Raw genomic sequence first — 22832 nt, 5'->3', positions numbered from 1 at the left:
TGGTACCTTGTAATTAAGTTGGCACTTGTTATCTTAAGACTCGTTACATAACTTCTTATTTGAAATAAAGCTATATATACAAATTACTTAAAGGGTATTTTTTATTATGCGTAGGTATGACAACCCTTTCCTTGTGGTCGATAACTATAAAACTCATAGAATCTAGATGTATCATAGGTTGAATGTGTCGCATAAGCAACTTATCGAGTTTGAAATTGCTTCTTAAAAAGTGATTAGATAATTTATCTTGATTTGTTTCATGTCTAATTTTACGTATATACTTTTTTGCTTGACTATAAAATAAGCATAATATTTTGCAATAAGATAGTTTTTACTCGATCAATTCTGACGACAAATTAAGCTTGGACTTTTTTACCTGACTCATTTCTTGTGAAACATGTTGGTAAGATAATTTTACCTAAATTTATTTATACGATCATTTTGCTTAAGGACACTAAATTCTAAAATAACTCATTTGAAGGTAAAATAATAATAGGATAATGTAGAATACATCACTATAACCATATAAAGTTTCTCATTTAAGAAATTCGTCATCATAATGAATTTTAATGATTTTTTTTTAGAAAGGGTTGCAGTTTTTGGCTATCCCGTAAAGCGTGTAGCTGCGTGTCGCTTATCCAATTTCTCCTTTCCAGCGTCGATATGTACTGATAGGACCGCGCCTAGCACCAGTACGTTTACCTTATCAGATATTGTGACAAAAAAATATTGAACTATGTGATTCTTAAAATGTATTTGTTTATTGACGTGATAACGTCTTATAAATCGATAAACACCGGTAGCCTGCACGAAAAAGTCACGTTGTGGACGGATCTCCATGGTAACGTTACGTAATGTAATGGTAATGTTTTCTTATGAAGTTATCACGCAAAATTATCGTCCGTATACCGACTTTACAGACAACCATTTTTTTGAACATTAGTCCTCCTACACCAGCTTAACCCTTACCCTATCACCTGGGAGTCGAGCCAAGATGACTATCGTTGATAGAAAAGGGTTATTATTAACCGGGCAACTAAAATATTAAAGGGAACTTTCATTGAGCATATAATAATATAATTTGGCTGTGCATTAATATTTTAGCACCAATAAATTTATATTAACCTCAAATATAAGCATCATATTATTAAAAAACTGGCAGCAAAATCAAGCCACCCAAATAATTTATAGGAAACTTGAAGTGATAAGTTGGCGTCTAAAATAATAAGTTGGCAACTAATATTGAAAAGCGATCATAAAATTTGGTTGTCATCTACCTAGTGGTTCACATCTAAGTACCTAATCATATTGAGCATATCGTTTCAGGTAGTATTTTGATAGGAGAGCAGTGAAATTTAATGAATATTGGTCACTATTTACACAAAACACCTCAAATTAATTTACCAATGCGCAATGGTCAGTATACTTATAGTCGAAATTCCTAATCATGAAACACCTAATGGCCATTATATCATTAGATCTTTCAATTTTTAATTACTAATTTCAATAGTTACCACTGTGTTCTGCCACAGTCAAAAGATAGGTGCGACGACAAGCGAAGCGAGGAGGAGCGTGTTAGGTTGACCGTGTAGTGACGAAACAAAGTATTTTAAAAGAACTTCATTTTGGAATTAATAGATAGCCGTTTTCTTTTTAAAATGTGCTTCATAAATGGTCTCCAATATAATAATTCAGTTGCCAAATAAATACTTGGTACCTGCCTAAAAATAATCAGAAGCTGTAACGGCATTAAAATACAATTCATATTGATATATTTTAAGGCTCCGTTTTTGTTGCCAATCTATTAATTTTAGTACCCATATCTATTTTTTTAAACTACCCAATTTAGATTAATTAGTTGACCGGTTAAATACGTACCGATAGAAAACACCACTTCCCCAATCGAAACTTAAATGTGACGTCCCATGGGTAAAGGTACCTTATGGCGGTTGGCGCTTACGCTATTATTAACGCCGCTCTAATATTATTGCAGTGCTATGTGACGTAAGCGCCAGCCGCCATAAGGTACCTTTTACCATGGAACGTCACAAATAATGTATGGAAATAGTCACGTGACTTATTGTAGCATCTGTCATCTCGATACATTTTTTCCTTACGTTTTGCGTTTATCGAGGTATGTACAGTCAGCAGCAGTTGCTAAGCGGGCGAGGTGTTCAAAATGATCTTGACGCGACTTTATTGTTAAGAGAATAAGAGCGTGTCTAGGTAATTTTGAACATCTCGCCCGCTTAGCAACTTCCGCTGCTGACTGTACTAGACTACTTGTGAAACTGAAAACAGTGAAATGTGTTTTTGTTTATAACCTTTGTTATTTTTTGTGTGCTAATTACATTTTTCTAGACATGACGAATCTAATGAGGTAATAACACGTATTTTTATTTTAGGAGTAGTATCTCTATTCTTCACCGTTTTCAGTTTCTGGAGTAGACTATACGATTGTCGTATTGGCTTAAGGCTCCCTGTACGGCTACCACCAGTGTTGACGTTGACATAACGCTCACGTCTACGTAATTTACTTTCTGTACATCTCGCTTGCACTAATATGCCAGTACGAGCGAGATGGATAGAAAGTAAGTTACGTAAACGTGAGCGTTATGTCAATGTCAAAACTGGTGGTAGCCGTACAGATAGTACACAGGCCTATGAGTAAATAACCACTGCAGTATTTAATTTTTCCAAATGATTTCTAAACGTGGATTGGTACGTGCCTTTATGAAAAAACATGATCGTTGTAGGCGTCACCGCCTGCTAAAACTCGCAGCTATCAGTTTTAGGTATCACTCCGATATCGGATATAGGATAATTTCCCCTTGCGATTGATCGCCGCGCCGCGCCGCCTACGTCATGAGAACATGAAACCATCCGATTTTATTCAATCTAATTGGTTTAACAGAGATTTTTATCCATAACGGGACGGAAAATGAATCTGTCACATTTTTAAATGTGTACTTCCTTTAATATACGTGTAGTATTCCCAGTATAAGTTTTGAGCTAGATTTGCGGAAACTTATTTGTAATGAGAGTTAAGCTTAATGAGTATGAACTTAACTTATTAGAAATAAGTTTTAGCATACTTGCCGTACAAGACGACCGGTCTGGCCTAGTGGATAGTGACCCTGCCTGCGAAGCCGACGGTCCTGGGTTCGAATCCCAGTAAGGGCATTTATTTGTGCGATGAACACTATATTTGTTCCTGAGTCATGGGTGTTTTCTATGTATATAAGTATGTATTTATCTATATAAGTATGTATATCGTCGCCTAGCACCCATAGTACAAGCTTTGCTTAGTTTGGGGCTAGGTTGATCTGTGTAAGATGTCCCCTAAAAAAAAAAAAAAAAACAAGTTACAACTTTTTATTATTTAATTAAAGAATCCGATGTATGGCGTGAGCACTCTAGGCTAAGGCCGTTATAAATACACCAGTTTGTTTCTAGCAGAATATTTAGAATGTTAGCCATAGTCTTGCTTCCTATGATCTAATTAACACATTGCTTGAAAAGTCATACTCTACCAACCAGGCGCTCATCGCAACAAAGCGGAAAAAACGTTGTATCAGCTACGAACATAGCGCATAGCTCACGCTGGCAGTAAATGCGTTAAGCACGAAGGTTAGAGTTAGACCAAGAAAAGTCTGCAGCGATTTTGATAGCCCACGCAGTGCAAGTGTCATAAACGTCAGACTTCTATGAAATTATGACATATAAATAACACTTGCATTGCGTGGGCTATCAATATCGATGCAGACTTTTCTTGGTCTAACTCTAAATACTTCAGGAACGTACGCCATACCAGTTACAAGTTACAAGCGTTCTTGGCGCTATGGCTACTAACGACGCTGTGTCCCTTACTCAACTGTCTGTGTTCCTTCTAGGTCACGAGTATTGATTTGAATACAAGCCCGGGTCGCCATAGTACAATGCATCGGGTGACAACGTGAAATTAATTAACTAATTGATGTTGCCATTCAATTTGATTAATTTCTTGCACGAATCGGATCTGCATTATTGCAGCATATTGAAGGATTCTAGTCATTGTCATTAGATTGCGTCAATATAGTTACTTATAATTAAAACGTTCTGCGCTTTTGTCGTTCTGCATTTACAAATCGTTTTGATACATACCGGAAAAGGAAAACGCGTAGTCTCCTCGGCTATGATTTAACGGTGACTGTAATAGCTTAGTGGTGAAGAAGATAACTACAGAAAGATAGCAGCATAAAAACTCTTTATATTTACGACTATGTTCAGCATCCGATGCATGCTGATATTTAATATACAGTACGGGTTGAATATGTAGGTCATACTGTACAGCTTTAACTATGGGGCGAACGCCGAACACGCAAAAAAAATCTGCTGTCTCATACATTTCGGTGAATCACATGTCTATGTTTTCTATGGCACATCAGTTTTATTTTTCACGATTTCGAGGTTGGGCCTGTAGGAAAAATTGTTCATTATGACCTATATACGTATATTCACCCCTCAGAGTAGTCAGAGTAGTGGTCAGACATAACAAAATCACCGTGTATACGTAGATTAAATAAATGAACTTGACATTCAGGGTCAGTTGAAAAGGGGGTAGAGACAAGCTAAAACGTCTTTATTTTAAAACATATATACAAATTTTATTTTGGCATTCGCATCGCAAGCTGAGCATATTAATAAGTAACGTAAAATGTAAAATAATTTGAGAAACTTAGAAATATTTAGTTCTATCTTCGATAAGATATCTAGGGGCCGTATAAATCGGGACGGGGTAAAACTTCACATAATAGCAGAGTTTTGTTGACGTAGGTGGACGGTGGACAGCTGTCTTTTTTGTCTGTATATATAGGTTTATAGGTATAAAATATATTAGGTTTAGTAACTTACAATTATAACAAAGACATCAACAGTATGAACACATAAACACACAAATAAACTTTTTTTTATAAGTCAATATTATACAATAAATAGTTTTTTTCTGAAATATATGCCTCCCAAGAAATATTTCCAATATCCTATTACTTACTAAACATTTGACACAGCCAGTATTCCAGGAATATCACAAGTACGGAGAACATATTGCAGGACCTGGTGCATCGGTTAAAATGCGGTTTCACGACATAGCCTCGAAGCAATCGGTCAAAGGTCACCTAGCAGATTCACGATATTTTAGTGATATAGAACGTGAGGCGGGCTATGACGCTCGTGTTTTATCGTCTCACAATGATCGTTCTAACATGTACACATATAAGTACGTTCTATTTTCGAGATCACAAATATCTTTACTAGCCAACGTTCCAAAAATAGTATATTTATTTATAACTTGAATTTGATACCACGCAATAGTGTCTAAGATTCGAGCGCTTAATTGTGCCATGTCTCGTGCGATTATACGCCTGTAAGTCAGAATAAGCACGATGTGCGAAATGTAGTGCGCTTGTAGGTATATGCCGGAATACGTGAAGAGAAACACGGTGGTCTGAAAGCGCTCTTTACTCTTTGACTGCCAGACCCCATACTCAATACACATGCTCGGAAAGTTGTGCTTTTAACGCCAACGCGAGAACACATGCAGTTACATCCTTTATGGATCAAAAGAGTAATTTTGCGAGGAAAGAGTACATTTGTGGTCAATAGTTCAATACGAATACCATAAATATTCTATTAGAAATCGGCCTTATTGACATACCAATATTAATTAGTTATAATGGTTGCGATATGGGGTTTTTAAAGTGGGGAAAAAGTTGGTACAGGTGTGCATGAATTATTTATTATGCAAAAAATGCGTTCGTGTGCTAGAAGCCATATCAGGATAAGTGACAGCCTTATTTCATTAAACAAATGATTTATTTGGTAGCACTTGTTCATAAAGCTAAGAAATAAATTACAAAAATATAAAGTCGAATTACCCGCGCCAAAATTAGAAACATACCGGAAAAGCCTAAATTTGATATGTATAATAATCCAATTTTATTATGGAATAATATTAACATCAATAAATTGCTCTGATAATTAGATTAAGATTAATTACGATTCATAAGAGCTTGTTGCTAGGCCTACATGAATAAAGTATATTTTTGATTTTGATTTTGATTTTGAGCCATGAAGGCTTTTTTGGATCTCTATTTCATTTTATAATTAATATAAAAAGAAGTTAGAATTCTTATTTTGTAGGTTTATCATATAGGTAATTCATAAAAAGAGTTAGATATATATTTTTCCCTTTATTTTAATGTATTTTTAAGTTTTGACCTATTTTCGTGTTTTTCATACCCTGATATCAAATAAGGTTTTATTAAAAAAGTTAATCAATTTTAAATAAGTAAAAAACTACTTCAGTAGAAGCTAATTGTAAATTGGTGCTCTTCTAGATTTCATACAATACTATGAAATAAACATGTAATAATTAATATGAAAACACAATCCATAGAGACTCTATTCGTTCCATATTCACTTTTGACGTGAGTCATTTGGGTATGTTACAATTAAAGTCATGGAATAAAAAGATTTTACTGTATCGCAGTTCTTTTTGCAATTTTGATACTTAGTGCTTAAAACAGTATGTCTAAAAAATAATCTCATTTTATTAATAATATAAAATATGGGTAAACTCTACAAGAGACAAATCGTATCCTGAGTTTGACAACTATATAAGATACCTTCGCGATAGGCGCCTTAAATTTTGCGAACACAGCATATGAATTGTCAAACGTCAATTTTTGACAACCAGAGCTACCGCATTACTATAACTTCACATTATATTCTAACACTGAAAGCCGAAAGTCGATTCAGGCAGAGTTTGCGTTTAACGAAGGTTTCCCGGAGTTACATTCCTATTTTATATTAGTGATATTGATTTGACAATTGTTTCTGTTCGTAGCTTCCGTGCTAAAATAAAGGTGCGAGCGAGATGCACTAAGTTTAATATCAGGTCAACGTTAAATGTTTGAAATCTTAATAAACCTCCCGTCGTGTTCACTCGGTAAATTTACCCGGCTACCGTCCTACCTCGTCCCGTTCTACGATCGTTCTAGCTCTCTCTGGCTGCGTACGTATTTAAGTAGATATCTATACATAGTATAGGTAGGCTGCTATCACTCGATCCGGCTTTCAGGCTGCGCCAAACTGGGCCATATTCCAACTCGGGTTATACATTCCAGCCGGCGTTTTGAACATGCCGATTGGAACGAAGCGATAGGATACAATTCACATAGTTGTGAGATAAGTTGTGACCACACTTAATGTAATCATCAATAAGCATATTAGCTACTGTAACATGGTGATCCCGAATCTCTTTACTCTCGTTACGTTATCATGGTAGCATACATGGTTGATTTTAAAAAAAATATTAGAGAGATATTAAAACAAGAGTTGTCCTTTATGCATATAACAGTTTAACAAGAAAATTAGGGTTATATTTCTTAAGTTTTGGGTACCTATATCTACAGGATAGAAGTCAGACTAATTGTTGTTTAAAACCCGTATCACAAATATCAGTTGATAAGATTATTTAATCAAGGTCATTCATATGAAATGGCGGATTTAATGCCATAAGGCATTCTCTACCAGAATACCACTGGACCAAAAAGAGACGGCTGTTAGGTGGAGGATTTATAATAGAAAAATTAAAACGATGATCACAAAACTACTACTAGATACTATTTACAAAATAAATAATAATTAATATAGAATATATATTATAATTATTTGCTTAAAAACAGTTATAATTAAAATACGCAAGCAAACTAGTACAACGATTGGCATGGTATTAGTTATTATTTAATGGTACGGACAAGAAATAATTACAACAAAGAAATAACCTGAATAGTAGGTATCTTATATTGTACTACGCAAGTATTTACTTAACTATATTATTAACAAATACCATAATGGTTCACGGTTATTACCGCCATACCGTTAAGCTCTTAAATGAAGTCTAACATTAAGAATGTAACAAGGAATCCTCGGTATTTTCTCGTTAGATACTGCATTCTCGATGAATGGAAAATGAATATTTTTCCGTTTCCTCATACAGAACCAATTTACAACTTACCTACTGTTGCCTCAAAAAAAAAAAATTGAGCAGTGAAACATATTGGAAAGGTGGAAACGTGTCTGAGTTACGTGCGTGAATTTGGCATATTTGAATAAATATGTAAGTTTCTGTGTATTCACACATTTTAGTTTTCTTACTGTCTGAGAACATTTCGCCTCACAAACAGATTCAAAACCATAAACTAAGTACTAAGATGCGTTGGTGTAAATTGAAAACGGGTAAGACAAAAAACCTCCGTAACTCCGAATCACGTTTATTTTTAGTGCCGTGAACATTGCTCTAACTGCCATTTAGTTGTGCCCCGTTGCTCAAGTCGTGTGCGAGCAAATTAGTCACTGTTGGTATTATCGTCACCTACCTAGGTACAGTCACCATCAGATATATCGGAGCGGCCAAGATGCTCACAAATATCTGAACACGCCTCTATTGTCAAGGCGTTAGAGTGCGTGTTCAGATATTTTTGAAAAACTTGGCCGCTCCGATATATCTGATGGCGACTGTACACGACGATTTTCAACTTACTCCATCATCTGTAACTTATATCAGAAATAAGATATAAGGGTTATAACTGAATACTAAATAAGTAAGTAAGATGAAGATATGTACTTACGTGGTTTTTAAACCAGAGAGTGCACTCTGCGCACGCAGGTGAGATGAGAGTAAAATACATTATTCAGCTAATCTTTTTTCTCCTTCATCTTAAGAAAGGTTTTCACGTGAGTCAATGTTGCGACGACCGGTCTGGCCTAGTGGGTAGTGACCCTGCCTATGAAGCCGATGGTCCCGGGTTCGAATCCTGGTAAGGGCATTTATTTGTATGATGATACAGATATTTGTTCCTGAGTCATGGTTGTTTCTATGTATTTAAGTATTTATATATTATATATATCGTTGTCTGAGTACCCACAACACAAGCTTTCTTGAGCTTACCGTGGGACTTAGTCAATTTGTGTAAGAATGTCCCTATAATATTTATTAATGTTGACTTTTCAACGTTAAATTTTATTTTGATTGCCTTTTATGAATAAGATAAAGCATTCATATAATTATACTATTTAGATTATCGATTTATCCCAGGGTTTATTAGTCGAATAAGTAGTTATTTTTAGGTTTTTATACTCATTGGCACCGTCTTACCGGAATTCTAGTTCTATCGATGGAATAGACAGGCCTATTATTTGATCTTACCCCCATCCTACAGTTTTTCGCCACAAACCTTTGGATTTCTTTTACGTTGGTTCCAATGCAACACTGCGCATCTCATCAAAAATCTATTCCGTTTATCCCAGCAGACCTTATTATACTATGTATACCTACTAGCTTCTATCATGATCTGTGAAAAAATTATCTTATATGTCCTACCCGGGGCTCAAACTACCTTGAAGGTGTAAGAACCCGATAGAGTTACTTTTGCATTTACAATATTAGTCGATTTTCGTGTTTTGTATTTTTTTGGCAGATAAGTTTGGGAAAGATTTGAGAATGAGTGATGAAATACTTGGCAGTGACAGTGACTCGAACCGCCACGGTGGTTCCAATAAGGCTTTTCGCGACCAGTTTTCACTGCCAGTTAAATCGTCGTGCTTGAAGCCTGCTGAACCAAACGTAAGCCTAAAATGTAAGCCTTTCGTAATCCTAATAGTGCTAAACGAATTTCCTTAACGATATCGATGATATATTTAAAAAAAATGCCATATTTTTAACAAGCTTTTATTAGGTCGACCTGTATGTAACTAACTAAATATGTAATGGAATCTAAGGTAACTAATTTAACCATCTTCCAAGGATCGTAGCGTCATGAAAATTGGCAGCTGTATGTAGTTCTGATGACAATACAGTAATATGGTACTGTCGAACTGATCTGATGATGGAGACAGGAGGTGGCCATAGGAACTCTGTGATGAAACAACGCAACCTAATTGTGTTAGGGGTTTTTAGAATTGTCTCGATGAGTATTCGTTGTTTGTCGTAAGAAAAGTACAGTCAGCGATAAAAGCTTGTACCAAAAATGAAATTTTTGCCAAAAACTTATTTCTTAAATTATTTTAGTTTCAATTACTATAGTTGTTCATAATTATTTCTTTATAACTTGGAATTTTTAGTAGTATATTAAGAGTAAGGGAGAAGTGGAAGTCGGAGTTGGAAGGGTTAGACCTCGGCGCACTTTCTCTGATCGGGGAAATCCTGAAGAAAGGCCAGGTCAAGAGCACCCTAAACCGGCGAGCATGTATGAGGAATGTTATGAAAGTGAAGGAAGCGAAAGAGGTATGTCAGGATCGTAGAAAGTGGAAATCCGTGGTCTCTGCCTACCCCGCCGGGAGATAGGCGTGATTATATGTATGTATGTATGTATGTATGTATGTATGTTAAGAGTATTGGTTTTGGTTTCACATCAAGTAATGTTGAACGCCTTGATAAGGACCTACGTTAATAGTGCTTAAGTTATGTTATATTATATGAAATAAGAGTATCTTAAAACAATGTAATTAGGATAACTACATAGCAGTGAACAAGAATCAATCGCTGATCAATTTTAAATAAGAAATATTACTGATCTGATTTTCAACTAGGGGCGTATTCTAATAAATGCAATAAAGGCTATGAATTTGTTATGGATGATCTGTCAGTGTCAAAAATGATGTTTCTGGTTGAAGAAACGACATTTATGACACTCAGTAACAGATCATATTTATAGCAAATACAGATCAAATTCATAATCTGATATTACAACTAGAATAAGCCTCCTTGTGTTAATTTCTACTTTAAGCTTAACCTTTTCGACGCCGCGTGTAACACAAAAGCTGTCAGACGCCACGTCACCGAAGTGTCAAAACTGAAATTGAACTTTATGCATATGCACGTAGGTCTATGTTGCTCTGTGGTCTGTGACCGATTAATCCGTCTTTGGCGTTGGACCTGCGTTGCGGATATATCGGTCATTGGCGTCCAAAAGGTTAAATAAAAAGTTCCTCCTTGGAATTATGCAGCACAAGAAAAGGCTCCGATCAGTGCTCAAAGTTATTTCCATTGCGCCACGGATCCCTACGCCACGTCATTACCGCCCGTTCGTTGAAAAACCGAGCGTCCTTGCCCCGCCTGCCACGTGTTCGGCCCGGGCGGCTGCGTTAAAATAAATATTAGTAGCGTATTTTCGAACGCAGGCTTTCAGTTACACGGCCGCGGGTGTGAAAGAGACGAACGTAGTAAGAAAGCGACGGTTATCAACCCGATCAATAGTCGCAGCCGCAGAGCGCTCTGTGACGTCACGCGCTCGTCTCGTCATCTTTGCTCGGGTAGTGACTACTGTTCTGTGTTGAAGAATGAAACACCGTTTCAGTAGCGCGGCGCGGGTCGGCAGCCAGTTATCGAGCTGCCGGTTCGCCCCGTATGACTAATATATAAGACTACTTAATAAGAACAGTTCGGGTATTTTGAATACGAGTGGCTCTGTGGGCGGTAGGTGGAGCTCACGAAATACGCCAATTAAAAAAATGTTACAAATTTACTATAGAATCTGCTTACGAAATTTACATTCAGCATTTTTATTTACTCTTGAGCACTACGTTCTAAATTTATTACATCTTTAATTTTGAACCGCCACCTCTTTTATATAACTCGCAACAGTAAACCTTATTGGAGCGTAAGAAGGTACATTTTATTTGTTACGTTAACTCATGAATAGCGGAGGTTAAGAGGTTAAGGTTATCTAATTATCCTCTTAAATTATTACGAAGCAAATAATCATTATGAAGTCAACGTACTTATTCATACAAATTCAGTATTTCAGCTAAAGGGCACCGGTATTGACCGAGAACTTTCTGAATAAGGTCAATGTTAAAAGAAACCTTATTCCCTTTTAATAATGCTTATATTTCTGTGTGGAATAGAAATATCTGCAAAACAGGTACTTGTTATAATTCAACTTAAGACATAAGGTGTATTCGGGTATTACCGAATGTCGGATAATTCCGAAATTCAGATGAAAATCACCCTTAATTCCATCATAATAAAAGTCTCTTTTCGGAATTATCCGACGGTTTGCGACATTCGGAATTACCCGAGTAAACCTTACCAACATAAAATAAAACAACGCAGCTTTTTTATGTCACATAGGATGCCAATAGGTTAGAGATTTGGCAAATTAGCAGTCATAGACCAAATGAAGTGAATTGGATGAATAAAATCTAAGACTTTGTGCATATTTTAAGTATAAGTAAGCAGAGTAATTTTGATGCTAAATTAGGGAAAAAGTGTGTTATTTTTAACCAGGTTTTACTTAGTTTTTATCAGATATCTATAGTAACTATAGAATTAAGACATGAACGGAAAAAGTTATGTTTACTTTCATGTATCTAATGTATGTATTTACGACTGAAAACTACAGTACAGATATTTACGGCCCGATTCGAACTTTAAGATACGTCAAATATTACGGCTAGATACGATATAGATTAGACATGTCAGTGTCAAACGCGACGTTTCTTCAAACAAAAACGTCACTTTGGTCACTGACATAGCTAATCCATATCGTATCTAGCTGTAATATTTGACGTATCTTAAATCTTAAAGTTTGAATCGGGCAGTTAGTGGTCTACAGGCCTATTCGGATTTCGAGATAATCACAAGATCTTGAGACGATTTAGAGATCAACTAGATCTACATTAGATATCGACTAGATGTGACTTGGATATCTAAGTCATAACTTGTCGAAATCGTTCAAGAGGACCTCCAGAATCGCGGAAACTTCAAATTTGATATATCTATCTTTCAAATATCTTTAAATTATCCGTATCGTAACTTGTTGAAGTCTAGTAGAAATCTAATTCATTTTCCGAATCGAGCCGTGAGTTGCGCGTGATAAATATGCAGAGCGCTACGCGTGCCGTAGCATTGCCTACGAAGTTCGTAGTCGTGTCTACGGATGTATAATTTCTCAATTGAAATCTATCCTTTATTATTTTTAAGGAGTTACTAATTTATATTTATTTAAAGTTATTATTGCATGCGGCAACTGGCCGGAGGAGGCCTTTGTCCAGCAGTTCCCAACGTAGGCTTTGTAATCTTGACTAACTTAATAGGAAACATTTTTACTCGTATCTTGGAAACCATTCCTTTAAGGAGGTGAAATAAGCCGCGAAAGGGGCCAGATTTAAAATAATTTAGATAAGGGATATTTAAATTCAAAGGTCACCATAATATGATATTAAAGGGGCCCACAGATTACCAGTTCGCCGGGCGATATCAGCCTGTCAGTTGTTCGGAACTGTCACCTTTTGCGTTTAACTGACAGGCTGATATCGTCCGGCGAACTGGTAATCTGTGGGCCCCTTAATTATTGTTCATGTTAGTCTAATAATATCAAATCAGTTTGTTTTAATTCTGAATGCGCCTCCAAGTCTAGCAGCCGTTAACATAGAATTCACAAAGGAGCTTTTGAACTGGATGAAGTCTGAACAGACTGTATTTAATTTCTCTAGAGCAATGTAATTTGCTTTGCTTTGTATTCGAGTCAAGACTGTTTGCAGAAATACGCTCTCAGAGGTAAGAACTGGCGTTTCCTGGCGTTTTTTTAATGGAATATCTAGTCGTTTCTCTTTCGTGTGAATTTAGCAGATTTATTTATTTTTTACCTCTATTGAGAAAGTAAGAAAGAGTAATACTTACCGTAAAAAACCAACGGGTTGCACTCCGGGAGTGCCGGCAGAAGTGTAAACTCAATGACATTGTAACAGTTTTTCGATCAGGTCACGTGTCCGTCTTACGAAGCGTCTTACGTCTTACGCTGTCGCGAGTTTAACATTTTTTCCCCATCACAAAAAGTGCACAGCGCCGCTAAAGAAGTTTTCACTTCAAAAATAGTCACATTTTACAGTAAGTGTTACTCCAAAATTAATTAATTAATTATATTTTCAAATTACTTTATTCTGGTAGGTATGTTGATAAGTATGTAAGGTTATTTTCATTTACAGATAACCATTCCTCTCGGGTAGGTACATTATGTTGCACAGAAGGCACACGATAATCACTAAAAGATAAGCAAGGTGTCATTTGCTAAAAAGCTCGGCCTAGACGTGCCAAGCGAAAACACCTTAATTACGCTGAGGTAATTAACGGTACCGCCAGTATCAGACATGTTTACACTATCGTACTTTACGCCGTGGCCTATAGAATAGCACCAACCCAACTCTTCCCGTGGGTGTCGTAAAAGGCGACTAAGGGAAACAAAACCGGGGGGTGGGCAGCAGCGCCCCCTAAGGAACAATTATTAAACTGCGATCCCCAACCCGCATGCCCAGCGTGGGGATTATGGGCATTACCCCCATGAGAAGACACGCCAAACAAAAATGGCCTCTAGTTCCCGGCCGCCTCGCTATTCCTGGCCATGGCAGCGGCTATGGTAACGGCGGGGCAAGGGGTGCTAAGAATCCCCGGGCTACATTAGGCTGCCACTCAGTACAAAATTTGACCCTGGCTACGTTTAATGGACGCACTCTGAGGCTTGACCACCATCTAGCGCAGTTGGAAGTGGAGCTAGAGAACATCAAATGGCATGTCCTGGGGTTATGTGAAGTCCGTAGAGAGGGCGAGGACGCCGTAACCCTAGACTCGGGCCATCTTCTCTACTTTCCAGATGCTGGATGCGGCAAGCTGAAGACGGGGCGCTTTGGCGCTCCTTATGGGAGGGCTATGTCCAGCAGTGGACTAATATAGCCTGATGATGATGACTTTACGCCTTTGTAATAACGTGGAAAATGACATCTTTGACGTTAACGATAGAGTAGGTATATCTACTTGACACGTTAGAGATAGTGCCTGCAACATCGACGCGTGCGTGCGTGCGACGTAAGGTCTTATTAGCAGGAGTCCTATTTAAGATAGCCATGAGATAGTTGCTGTATGACCAGCACTTTGTTTATTTATGAGTAAATTGCATTGCATTGCATATGGTAGACATTGTCACGATTGTAGATTTGATAGTCGAACTTTGCACAGCTGAGTAAAAATTGCAAAACTTGGTTTTGTGTTGTTATTGTCGTTAGGCTTCATATGTGTTTTATTTGTGGGAGTGTAGGACATATTTCAAGATATACAGTTAACAGACGGACAACACTAACAACAAGATGGAAAGGGCCATTACCAGCCAAGAGGAAAGCTGGTAAACCGGTCAAACGGTGGACCGATGACATAGTAGAGGTTGCAGGAAAAGACTGGATGTACAATGCCAAACATAGACATTTATGGAAGAATTGGGAGGAGGCCTTTACCCAAAGAAGGAAAATCAACAAAAACAACTACAGCATAAAAACATATTTTAACCGAATCTTAAAAGATAATTAGTAAGAGTTATGGAAATAAAGAGGCTATAATAATATAATAATAATTGTCGTTAGCATGGATTACCCTAACATGTCTTTACACTTTGATTTGTATAACAAAAGTGTAACCACATTTGTTACAACACAAATATTGTAATCTAGAGACACTAGCACTTCCAGAGTTGCAAGCGTCCATAGATTACGGAAACCGCTTACTACTTACTTAATGTCATGATTCTGTCGAGATTATTCAACAGGTTTTTTCTATAATCTGGACCACCTGGACTTCATTTAAAGGTCCTTATCACAGTCAATCCATGCAGCCTTAGCAACGTCCGAGGCAATTAAAATCTAAACTAGTACCGCTATTTATAAAACTAGAGCACAGAAATACAACGAAAATGGAGGACCCTATTATGGAGGTGCTGGTGAAAAATGTACCAAAGTATTAAGGAGGAGAGTTCATTTTGCTTTAGCGCGAGACATCGGTTGACGTGTTGGCCTGCCCAAAGAGGTTTGCTAGCAAGGTTTGATAAGGACGTGTCGTGTTCTGTATAATTCAGCACTTAAGCTAAGTCGAGATATTGTATAGTTATATTTTTACTTTACTATATCTTTAATTTTAGAGAAACTAACTAATTTTGTAGCTGTTCATATTATTTTTAGCAAATGCTTTGAATAAGCACATTTTAATTTAAGAATTTAATAAGATTTGTAATAATCAAGCGGAATTATAAGTTCTCATTGAGCATAAGAAATGTATATACATATAACTGGATAAGTAGATTATTTTATTACTATAACTGGATAGTATTCGAAATATTGCAAGTGATATGTTCTGCTATATACATTCATGTTGATAACTTAATAAGAAAGCGCTCGATTCTGCTAATTAGATTTATAACTATATCTACTCAACCACACTGTGGCCCAAATGAAGGCAAATCTGTTAAATAAATTGTGAACTGATAACTCTTTCAATCAATATCTAACCCCTACCGCTGACCTAGTGTTACTATATATTGCATGAGAGTGAATATTCATGGGTAAAACAGATTTAATTTTTTATTCACATTTTGATGCTCCCGAAAGTGAAGATAAGTAGAACTATAAAGTACCTACCTCTGTAAGGTGTATTCGGGTATTACCGAATGTCGGATAATTCCGAAATTCAGATGAAAATCACCCTTAATTCCATCATAATAAAAGTCTCTTTTCGGAATTATCCGACAGTTTTCGAGATTCGGAATTACCCGAGTAAACCTTATTCATTATTTTCTGAACATATTGTAAAATCAGGCCTAACATCCTTAACGACGTTTTTTAACCTCTTGGATCTTATATTACACACAGAGCATCACGAGGATAAGAATACACTAACCTTGCTTTGCTATTGACTAAATATAACCTACACCAAACGTTCACGGTTGCATTGTGTTATTACCGAATACTATGTCCCCATCAATGACAAATTGACAATAACTGAACAGAGAGACCGCCAATTGACACCCTTTTATGTGATTATGTGGGTGTGATTTAAATAAATTACATGATGAGCTGTGATTCGTCCGGTGCTTATACCAATTGGACACCGATTTAGGCCACGGTGTGTGTATGGTAACAAAACTATGTCAACTGACATTTTTCTAATTAGAATTATTTCTTGAAAGTTTCCAAGCTTCTGAACATGATATTATTGATAGTATTTTATAATATTCTCTGTCACACATTAATAGTGGCACTGTGAGCTGTAGACCTCACGAGATAAACTTACAACTGAATACTTAAATGTGTGGCATCGCCATTTTGAAAAAATTCCAATGATTCGACCATAAAAAATTACTATCGAACCTGCTAACAAAATTTCACGAGGATTGGTTGAGAATTGCGGCCTGCAGAGGAGAACATCCGGACATACGAAAGCATTTTTAGAATTTTTACCCAAGCTGAAACTGAAACCTTCGCTAACACTCGGTCAATAACGTTACCTATATAACAGCGTGTGTGGGACCACACCACCATAAGATACCATGAACCCAAACGTTTTGAAAAAATATGATTAAATCTTACATTTCCATAATATCTTCAGTTTCTTACAAAATTCAAGTTTTACAACCATACATTTTATTTAGTTGTGTGCATGAATAGGAAAAAAAACCGCTTTAAGTAGTTTTTGTGACGTTGTGGTCTCTTATTATCTCCCTGCTATTTAGATAGATTTGGGAAAGTAAGGAAATTAGTTATGCATTAAATGAAATGTAAGTAAATTAGAATGTCTTCTTCTTCTACGTTATCCCAGCCTTGGCCAGGGTCCGCTTTATTACTTGCCTTTCTCCAGTTTGCGCGATCCTGTAGGCCTAGCACATGATTGCCGCGACAGTATCTCGCGGCCAGATAGACTATATACCCATCTATTTCTAACTATGTTAATAAAAGAGGGACGGGTAGTGTATCTCACCGCGAGAGGGCGTCCTCTCGTGTGAGCCCGTTTACGGTCATATATCGGCTTTCACGACATCGAGCCATCGCTCTTTTGGTCTGCCATCTGGGGTCAGGGGCCATCTCCGGCAAATTAGAATGTAAGGAATTTAAATATTCAGACCTCGGATTCAAAGAAAAATAATTTATTGACCGATAGTGAGTTTCTATATCGATAAACTCAATTATTGATGCTTCTCTCATATAGGTAGGTACTATTACTCCATATCTTGTTTGTTAAAATATAATTTTATTAAAAATATTAACATGAAACAAAATAATGACTAAATTCCTTACTTCTTTATTTTTAAGAGATTTTTCAAAGTTCATCCATAATCATTTATGTCTAACCTAGCTATTAAATATAATATACATAGGTAGCAATTAAATGTAATATGCTTTGTTGACCGAAGCGTAGCGAAAGTCTACGTTTTGACTCGGGCAATTCGCTTTTGTATGTCCGGATGTTCTCCTCTACAGGTCACAATTCTAATCCGATTCTCGTGAAATTTTGTGACCAGATTCTATGAGTAAATAATTTTTTTTTGTCGATCCGGTTATTGGAAACTTTCAAAAATGGAGGAGTCGTGATAACTCGCACTTAAGCAAATAGTCGTATCCATATCATAAGAGTATTTTCTTTTTGAGACATATTTATATAGCAAATAGCAAAAAATGCAGTAAAATTGTGTTACTGGTTTAGGCGGTATTTAGATATTTAGTTTATACTCGAGAATGAGTAGCTGAATTTCGTCAGCTTAGCTAAGAACTATCATGGCGCATTTTGCAAACATTCGCTTTTTTTGTTTGCACGCAGAAAGTCTGGGTTCGATCCCCAGTAAGACATAACTTTTTGTATTTTTTTTCACTTAAACTTCGTTTTTTTTTGAATAAATTAAAAATTTCGTATTGTTGATTGATTAAACCGCTGTGTGGCGCTGTCATCGTGCAGGGTCCCAATAAGCTTATTGGCTTATTGGCATAGCAGCTATGCTCGCGAGGTCTACAGCTCACAGAGCCACTAGTGTAAACTTTATCATCGACCTCGAAATAATACTTACAAATAATAGGTATACAGTTATAAACGAAACTGGGGGTGATCACTAATATTAGGGAAAAGTATCGATAACTTAATTGATCGATATAGGAACTCTCTACCTGTCAATAAATGATGGCCCCGAGGGTGGGGTCTGCGTGTTTACAAAGCAGATTTACCATTAACTTGTTGATAATTTTGATATGAGCAGGGCCTACCGTTGACGCAAACATGACGTTGTAATGTAACAATACAAATTGAGATAACTAATCTATGACGTGTAGAAAAATGTATGCTTCATGTGTAAAATACACTATTAAATATCAACAATATGATCATTTAATAACTTTCAATCTATTATTTAGTTAGTTACAATAAGATAGAAGTCAGTTAGATGTTCTGTACGAATTATCAAGTATTATTTCGATTAAATAAAGAGGTTGACAAATGATTAATAATTACGAAAATACTAATTGGAATCATATTCTAAGCATCACGTCATTTCTCCGTCGACGGCATGCTATGTACGGGCCCTGCATATGAGAAATATGAGTATAATGGCCACTTTAATAAAGTAATCAGTACCATACTGCTCTAGTTTCACATAAGGTAAAACATCCTAGAAGTTTTAGCGTACGTAAAAGCTGCAAACACTGTGGTGAGAAGGAGACAGGCTAACGCGGGTCGCCCGGGCCAAGAGCTAGACGCTAGACCTACGGAAAAACCGCTAACACAAAGGAGTAATTTAGGAAAACGACAAAAGATGGCGTCGAATTTACGAGCATATACATAGAGACTCCAATTCATTACCTACTCTGTAGGTACATATCAATTATCTAAAAATAGCTTATCCAACAGTAATTTTGAACATATTTTAACACCCTTTGCAGCTTTGTGAAGTGAGCAATGAGGACATGAGATTATAATATGTACTATTACATGCAAGCAATGTAAGAACGTGTTACTTGTCATAATACCTTGTCGTCTTGTATCGAAACAAATTCCTGGCATTCGCAAGGTCTTGCACCTACGCGTTAATTAAAGTTTCTCCGTGCTAAGGAAACCACGAGATACTTAGATATTTGCCTTTGAAACATAGGAAAAAACAATTCGCCATATGCATAAATCTTAAAATCAATGAGTGATTGAGATGAGTGTCAAGTACTCGTAACATGCTTTTTGGTAAACTAAATAGAGGTTATGGAGGTATGACATTCGGCCTAAAATCAAGAATTGTGTAATAATATAGTAGGGATAGCTGGCCTTAAATACCAACCTACTGTTAGATGGATCGACTATTCTGCAAAGAATTTGGCGCAGAATCCGTAGAGAGCTAGAAAGAGAGGGCTAATGCCTTTCGATATTTGGTCAAAATACTTGATAACTGAAAAAAGAAGTATGAAACTACATCGTTACTACGTTATACAGTAATAGTATTTTTTTTAGTTCTATCAATATCTCTGTTGTTTTGATACTCTGCGGTGAGCATAGGAAACGATTTAAGTAATTGTTTGCAATAAAAACATTGTGACGTTTTGAAATAAAAAAAATTGTTTATATTTCACGTATTTTTGTATTAAAGGTCAGAATAGATATAACCTTTGGAACAGTACATAGGTATGCTACAAAGTCCCACGAGCCCACAAGAGTTAACGTTTTTAGAACTTTAACGCTGTGTCTAAGTATTGAGCTTTAGCCTCAGTTTTCAAGATTTTAGATTGTACGTGTTATTTGCCCTCTTTTATATTGCCCTGCTCAGCGAAGCCTTACAATCTAGGACTCACCGAACTTAAGGGCATGGGCGCGGCAGGTTGTACGGTAGCACTCCTTTAATAATCACGTGTCTACGTAGTATTTACGACGTAAAGCCGTAAATTGTAAGTCTCTTATAATCCCTGGATGTTCATTTAACAACTAGAGGCAGAGCTAAGTACACAGCACAACCCCCACCGCAGTCCACTTTTTAGGTTAACTAGTCTCTCTTATTAAACACGATTTTGAATTCAAATATACTAGTCCATCGAACTTTTCCCTCGAAGTTAGGTATTGCACTTGGGTCATTAGATTGTTTCAGTGTTAGTTAATGTTCTGTTAGTGTCACCTTAAAGTCTAAAGCCATTGATAACATTTGAGGTTGGCACCGCAGTGTCCACGTGCACGTCACGACGGTATGAAAGGGATGAGTGGTGATGGTCTGCCACGACTGGCCATAACACGACGGTGACGAAAGGTCAGGAAAGCCTAAAACCTGACATGGGCTCAAGCAGGGGCATTCCTGACGCCAGCGACCCATCGACACTCCCAGCGGCTCACCATATGCCATATCATTAGTTAATTGGATTTCGCAAAACAACAGGCAGCATTTGAGGCGAGACGGCTGAGATTGTCCGCCGCAGGAGCGAGCAGCAGCGCCATCTAGGAACCCTCATGGGGACCTAGAGAGCTACTCCTCACCACCTGCAGATGATAAAAACGGCACGGCGCCCCGTCCGCAGACCGCCACTCACACAACCGCGAGAACCACTAACAGACTTGCACTAGACGGGAGCAACGGTCAGCGGACGGGCCGAGGTCGCAAGAAGCGAGCGACGAGCGAGCCGGCATTTTTTTATGTGACAGCGATTGCATACCGTCGTCAGAGCGTGGCTGCGTGTGGTGGTAGCGGTCGAGTGGGCCATGCTGTCAGGCGGCGCGGGAGAGGCGCGGGCCGGGCATGGCGGGTTGCTGCTCGACACTGCGGTGCGGGCGTCCGCGGCGCGCTCTGCACGCCACTGACCCGCACTCCTACCCGCCGCGCGTCGCCGCCCGCCGACGTTCGCGATCGCAAGTCTTTTATGCGCGCGCAAGTGTCGCACCGTGCCGTAAGTCCGCCTACGACTTGGCCTTGCCATTTTGGAGGGTGGTCTCTTCACCAAATTTCTTTCTTCAACATAGGCTTTATGCTCCTCGACCATATGACTTAACACCGCACGAGTCGACCAGCTCGCCGCCTACACGCGGCGGGGGGTGCCTGCTGCAGCCGCCCGCTGTCGCCTGCAGACGCAGCGCGCGCCCACCCTCCGCGCTGTGTCATGCGTTCCCACCCACGCCCACTGCACTTCTCAGCTGTGCACTCCGAAGAGCTTATCGTAGGGCGTATTGTACGATAACAGACATTCATCATAGACTGGTAGACGCAAATTGCACTAGTCTATTCAATCAAGCCTGAAATCGTAAATTCGAATATATCGAGTTCTAAATTGAGAATTTTAAATTAAAATGGGAAAAAGATATTTAGTAGTTACAATTAAAATAGTATAAAAACCAACCATTCATTAAACTGTTTCTCTAATAAGGGTAGGTATATTTACAGCGGTTGCCACAGTACGGTCAAAATGTATTTTTTAAATATCAGGGAAACCACTGCGAATAAAAGCTATGTGCGTCAGAAGAAAAACAGTTTTTGCAAATTCATGACCCACTTTATGAATAAAGTGCGGATATGCACTTTTGCAGCTGTGTGCACATTTACTTGTGTGAGTATACGCACATCATAATCTTTAATAAAAATAAACCAAAATCAAAATAGTTTGAAATGCCATATAAATTATTGGCTGGTATTTAACTGATCACCAGATATAGCAATCCACTTCATCACCTTTTTCTGGTAGCATATTTCGTTTCTCTATGGGTCGCAGTTCTATCCTAACCTAACCTACACAATCGAAATCGCCAAACTAAACTATGCGTCGTTGAATAGTTCTGTTCTGATCATCATCAGCAGTTCCACTTCATCAAATGCGACAGTTTTTAATGAAAATGCTTGAGGTTCTGATGAAAATACAAAAATATCGATACGCATGCCTTTAAGATTTGAGGAGTTCCCTCGATTCCTCATGATTCCATCATCAGAACTCGAGCTTGACAAAAATGTGGCTTAAAAACTTAAACAAAAATCTCT

At 37.5% G+C, this 22832-nt stretch overlaps 1 protein-coding gene across 1 annotated transcript in view; it reads right to left on the bottom strand.

The window, feature by feature from the left end:
• Positions 1-21453, bottom strand: part of LOC134804267 (voltage-dependent calcium channel type A subunit alpha-1) — a 100259-nt gene extending 78806 nt beyond the window's left edge. The window contains 1 exon segment of the mRNA XM_063777240.1: positions 20677-21453. The gene's annotated coding sequence lies outside the window, so the exon portion shown is untranslated.
• Positions 21454-22832: the final 1379 nt, after the last annotated feature.

This window comes from Cydia splendana, chromosome Z (genome assembly GCF_910591565.1).
Source record: "Cydia splendana chromosome Z, ilCydSple1.2, whole genome shotgun sequence".
NCBI classification, from domain to species: domain Eukaryota; kingdom Metazoa; phylum Arthropoda; class Insecta; order Lepidoptera; family Tortricidae; genus Cydia; species Cydia splendana.
This window is presented reverse-complemented; position numbering and strand designations above follow the sequence as displayed.